Source organism: Triticum aestivum, chromosome 6D, assembly GCF_018294505.1.
Source record: "Triticum aestivum cultivar Chinese Spring chromosome 6D, IWGSC CS RefSeq v2.1, whole genome shotgun sequence".
In the NCBI taxonomy this organism is placed as follows: Eukaryota; Viridiplantae; Streptophyta; class Magnoliopsida; order Poales; family Poaceae; genus Triticum; species Triticum aestivum.
In genome coordinates, this window is record NC_057811.1 from 92,663,173 (window position 1) to 92,669,172 (window position 6,000).

Below are 6,000 nucleotides of genomic sequence, written 5' to 3' on the forward strand. Positions count from 1 at the left end.
GTACAAATAACCGCGTTTACAACACATCAATTGAGTAGAAAATAGTTGTAAAAAGCAACATATAATCATAAATTATAAATAGCAACACATTTTAAACAGCAATGTACAACAACATATTGTAACAACAACATATTCTCATAAACAAAAATACTTGCCTATAAAGTGACATATAAAAATGTTAAACAACAACACATAATCATAAATAACAACACATATGCATACACTTTTAGTTCACGAAATCGTGATAAATTATAGAGATAATTTGAATACACATTAGAGTTTTTACCTACCGTGATTAGGAGGGGAAATGAATACATTGGAATATTAACGGAAACTCACCTGTCAACATTTTAGATGGGTACATGGGTACGCGGGCATGGGTTATACGATCCCATACCCGTACCCTCTCTACCCGATGGGTATGATATTTTCCCATTTAAGTACCCATGGGTAACTTTTTGTCCCATACCCTTACCCTAATAGGGTTTTTACCCACAGGGTACGCGGATAATGGGTACCCATTGCCATCCCTAGACCAACCCAAGGGCCCTTGTTGGCGTTTATTTATAGGAGAAACTCCGTGAGCACCATGCGTCCGAGCCGTGACTTGAACTCGGGTGGGCTGGCAGCAACCCCAGCTCCCCAGCCAACGGGTCGACGCACCGTCCTCTATTTGACAACAAAAATGACTCAGCTAGTTTAGGGGATCGGCTAGAAACAACCAAAGCTTAGAGGAGTAAAAGTACTCCACTAAATTTTACTCGGTTGTTTACTTCTCTATTTTTTTTAGGAGATCGGTTAGAGATGCCCTTGCTCCTTGGAGCATCTATTAAACAAGAATGAAATATCACTCTCAATCTAGATGATATAGCCACTAGCACGGTACCTTTCACACTAGTAAGTCAAATCATGGTGAAGACATCATGAACAATGACCCGACGACATCATCTCCACTTCGTAGCCCATCGGTCTTCATTCATTGAAGCTAGGGTATTGATAGACTTCCAATGATCACTATAAGAAAGACATAAAAAGGTTTATCATGAACTCAATGATAAAAGTAAATGACAATTCATTACATGCCAAAATAAAATCCAACAGTTCATACATAGATAGGCGATACACAGATGAATCAATGACTTTAGTTTTTGCGTTCATTGACCATCTTCTTCGTGTGGACCAGCCACTTCTTGTCTTCATCATCCAAGAGGTTCATGTCCTGCAACATGATCCTCGACTCCTCCAACTCTCTCGCAAGCCTCAACTTCTCTCTCTCCCGAGCTCAATTCCTTGGATTTGTGGCTGCTTGTTGAAGCTCCCATTTTGCAACATTCTCTTATCTCTTCAATTCTATTTTGTTATCTTCTCTAAGTTTAACTTTTCCCGTTTGAACTCTATCTTCTCCCTTTGTGCATCTATGAACATCTTGTGCATTTCCTCCTTCTTCATGTCCTTTACAGGAAAAATGCCCGTCCAAGTGGCGGACATTTTGTTTGCCGCACCATGACGCGTAATCATCTCCTTCTCCCACTTGTTCCCCATGACCTGGAGGTTTCTCTTCGGCATTGCTTGTATATGTCCGCCCCGCCATTTTTTCCTCCCTCGCCTTCTTGATCCAGCAAGGTGTCAAGGTAGTAGATGAGTTCCGTCAACACGACGACGTGGTGACGATGATAGTGAAGTGATCCGCGCAGGTCTTCGCCTAAGCACCGCGAGAATATGACCGGGGGTGTAAACTGTGGAGGGGGACGCCGCACACAGCTAACAATTGATGTTGTGTGTTCTAGGCGCCCCCCTCCCCACATATATATAGGTGGGAGGGGAGGAGAGGCAGCCAGGGGGCGCCCCAAGTAGGATCCGAATCCTACTTGAGGTTTCCCCAAGTGGCGCCCCCTTTCCTTTTTTCAACTGGAGAAGAAAGGAAGGGGGAAGAGAGAAAGGAAGGGGGGCTGAACCCCCCTTGTTCCTTCTCCAATTTGGCCACATGCCAGGGGGGGGCGCCACCCCTTGTGGGCTGGTGTGCTCCCCTCGTATGGCCCATATACCTCCCCCAGGGGTTCCGGTAACCCCTCCGGTACTACGATAGATACCCGATACACTCCGGAACACTTTCGGTGTCCGAATACTATCGTCCTATTTCGAGACTCCTCATCATGTCCGTGATCTCATCCGGGACTCCGAACAACATTCGGTCACCAAATCACATAACTGATATTATACAATAGCATCATCGAACGTTAAGCGTGCGGACCCTACGGGTTCGAGAACTATGTAGACATGACCGAGACACCTCTCCGGTCAATAACCAATAGCGGAACCTGGATGCTCATATTGACTCCTACATATTCTACGAAGATCTTTATCGGTTGAACCGTTATGACAACATACGTTATTCCCTTTGTCCATCGGTATGTTACTTGCCCGAGATTCGATCGTCGGTATCTACATACCTAGTTCAATCTCGTTACCGGCAAGTCTCTTTACTTGTTCCGTAATACATCATCCTGCAACTAACTCATTAGTCACTTTGCTTGCAAGGCTTCTTATGATGTGCATTACCGAGAGGGCCCAGAGATATCTCTCCGATACTCGGAGTGACAAATCCTAATCTCGATCTATGCCAACCCAACAAACACCTTTGGAGATACTTGTAGAGCATATTTATAATCACCCAGTTACGTGGTGACGTTTGATAGCACACAAGGTATTCCTCTGGTATCCGGGAGTTGCATAATCTCATAGCCGAAGGAATATGTATTTGACATGAAGAAAGCAATAGCGATAAAACTAAACGATCAATATGCTAAGCTAACAGATGGGTCTTGTCCATCACATCATTCTCCTAATGATGTGATCCCGTTATCAAATGACAACTCATGTCCATGGTTAGGAAACCTTAACCATCTTTGATCAACGAGCTAGTCAAGTAGAGGCTCACTAGGGACACAGTGTTTGTCTATGTATTCACACATGTATTTGGGTTTCCGATCAATACAATTCTAGCATGAATAATAAACATTTATCATGAATAAGGAAATATAAAATAACAACTTTATTATTGCCTCTAGGGCATATTTCCTTCAGTCTCCCACTTGCACTAGAGTCAATAATCTAGATTACATTGTAATGATTCTAACACCCATGGAGTCTTGGTGCTGACCATGTTTTGCTCGTGGAAGAGGCTTAGTCAACGGGTCTGCTACATTCAGATCCGTATGTATTTTGCAAATCTCTATGTCTGCCTCCTTGACTTGATCACAGATGGAGTTGAAGCGTATCTTGATGTGTTTGGTTCTTTTGTGAAATCTGGATTCCTTCGCTAAGGCAATTGCTCCATTATTGTCACAAAAGATTTTCATTGGACCCGATGCAGTAGGTATTACACCTAGATCAGATATGAAATCCTTCATTTGCTGCTTCTGAAGTAACTATGTACTCCGCTTCACACGTAGATCCCGCCACGACGCTCTGCTTGAAACTGCACCAATTGACAGCTCCACCATTCAATATAAATATGTATCCGGTTTGTGACTTAGAGTCATCCGGATCAGTGTCAAAGCTAGCATCGACGTAACCATTTACGACGAGCTCTTTGTCACCTCCAGAAACAAGAAACATATCCTTAGTCCTTTTTAGGTACTTCAGGATGTCCTTGACCGCTGTCCAGTGATCCACTCCTGGATTACTTTGGTACCTCCCTGCTAAACTTATAGCAAGGCACACATCAGGTCTGGTACACAACATAGCATACATGATAGAACGTATGACTGAGGCATAGGGAATGACTTTCATTTTCTCTCTATCTTCTGAAGTGGTCGGGCATTGACTCTGACTCAACTTCACACCTTGTAACACATGCAAGAACCCTTTCTTTGACTGATCCGTTTTGAACTTCTTCAAAACTTTATCAAGGTATGTGCTTTGTGAAAGTCCTATTAATCGTCCTGATCTACCTCTATAGATCTTGATGCCTAATATATAAGCAGCTACACCGAGGTCTTTCATTGAAAAACTCTTATTCAAGTATGCTATCCAGAAATTCTACATCATTTCCAATCAACAATATGTCATCCACATATAATATTAGAAATGCTACAGAGCTCCCACTCACTTTCTTGTAAATACAGGCTTCTCCGAAAGTCTGTATAAAACTGTATGCTTTGATCACCTCATCAAAGCGTATATTCCAACTCCGAGATGCTTGCACCAGTCCATAGATGGATCGCTAGAGCTTGCACACTTTGTTAGCACCTTTAGGATCGACAAAACCTTCTGGTTGCATCATATATAACTCTTCTTTAAGAAATCCATTAAGGAATGCAGTTTTGACATCCATTTGCCAGATTTCATAATCATAAAATGCGGCAATTGCTAACATGATTCGGACTGACTTAAGCATCGCTACGGGTGAGAAAGTCTCATCGTAGTCAACTCCTTGAACTAGTCGAAAACCTTTTGCGACAAGTCGAGCTTTGTAGACAGTAACATTACCATCAGCGTCAGTCTTTTTCTTGAAGATCCATTTGTTCTCTATGGCCCGGCGATCATCGGGCAAGTCCACCAAAGCCCATACTTTATTCTCATACATGGATCCTATCTCAGATTTCATGGCCTCAAGCCATTTTTCAGAATATGGGCTCATCATAGCTTCTTCATAGTTCGTAGGTTCGTCCTGGTCTAGTAACATGACTTCCAGAACAGGATTACCGTACCACTCTGGTGCGGATCGTGCTCTGGTTGACCTATGAGGTTCAGTAGTAACTTGATCTGAAGTTTCATGATCATTATCATTAGCTTCCTCTCTAGTGGGTGTAGGCATCACGGGAACAGTTTTCTGTGATGAGCTACCATCCAATTCGAGAGAAGGTACAATTACCTCATCAAGTTCTACTTTCCTCCCACTCATTTCTTTCGAGAGAAACTCCTTCTCTAGAAAGTTTCCATTCTTGGCAACAAAGATCTTGCCTTCTGATTTGTGGTAGAAGGTGTACCCAATTGTTTCTTTAGGGTATCATATGAAGACACACTTCTCCGATTTGGGTTCGAGCTTATCAGGTTGAACCCTTTTGACATAAGTGTCGCAACCCCAAACTTTAAGAAACGACAGCTTAGGTTTCTTGCGAAACCACAGTTCATACGGTGTCGTCTCAATGGATTTAGACGGTGCCCTATTTAACGTGAATGCAGCTGTCTCTAATGCATAACCCCAAAACGATAGTGGTAAATCGGTAAGAGACATCATAGATCACACCATATCTAATAAAGTACGGTTACAAAGTTCGGACACACCATTACGTTGTGGTGTTCCAGGTGGCGTGAGTTGTGAAACTATTTGATACGTCTCCAACGTATCTATAATTTTTTATTGTTCCATGCTATTATATTATCTATTTTGGATGTTTTATATGCATTAATATGCTATTTTATATGATTTTTGGGACTAACCTATTAACCTAGAGCCCAGTGCAAGTTTCTGTTTTTTCCTTGTTTTAGAGTTTCACAGAAAAGGAATACCAAACGGAGTCCAAACGGAATAAAACTTTCTCCATGATTTTTCTTGGACCAGAAGACACCCAGGAGACTTGGAGTGCAAGTCAGAGGAGCCTCGAGGCGGCCACAAGGGTGGAGGGCGCGCCCAGGGGGGTGGGGCGCGCCCCCTAACCTTGTGGGCCCCTCGAGGGTCTCCTGACCTAATTCTTCCTCCTATATATACTCTTATACCCCAAAAACATCCAGGGGAGCCACGAAACCACTTTTCCACCGTTGCAACCTTATGTACCTGTGAGATCCCATCTTGGGGCCTTTTCCGGCATCCTGCCGGAGGGGGAATCGATCACGGAGGGCTTCTACATCAACACCATTGCCTCTCCGATGAAGCGTGAATAGTTTACTTCAGACCTACGGGTCCATAGCTAGTAGCTAGATGGCTTCTTCTCTCTCTTTGATTCTCAATACAAAGTTCTCCTCAATGTTCTTAGAGATCTATTCGATGTAATACTC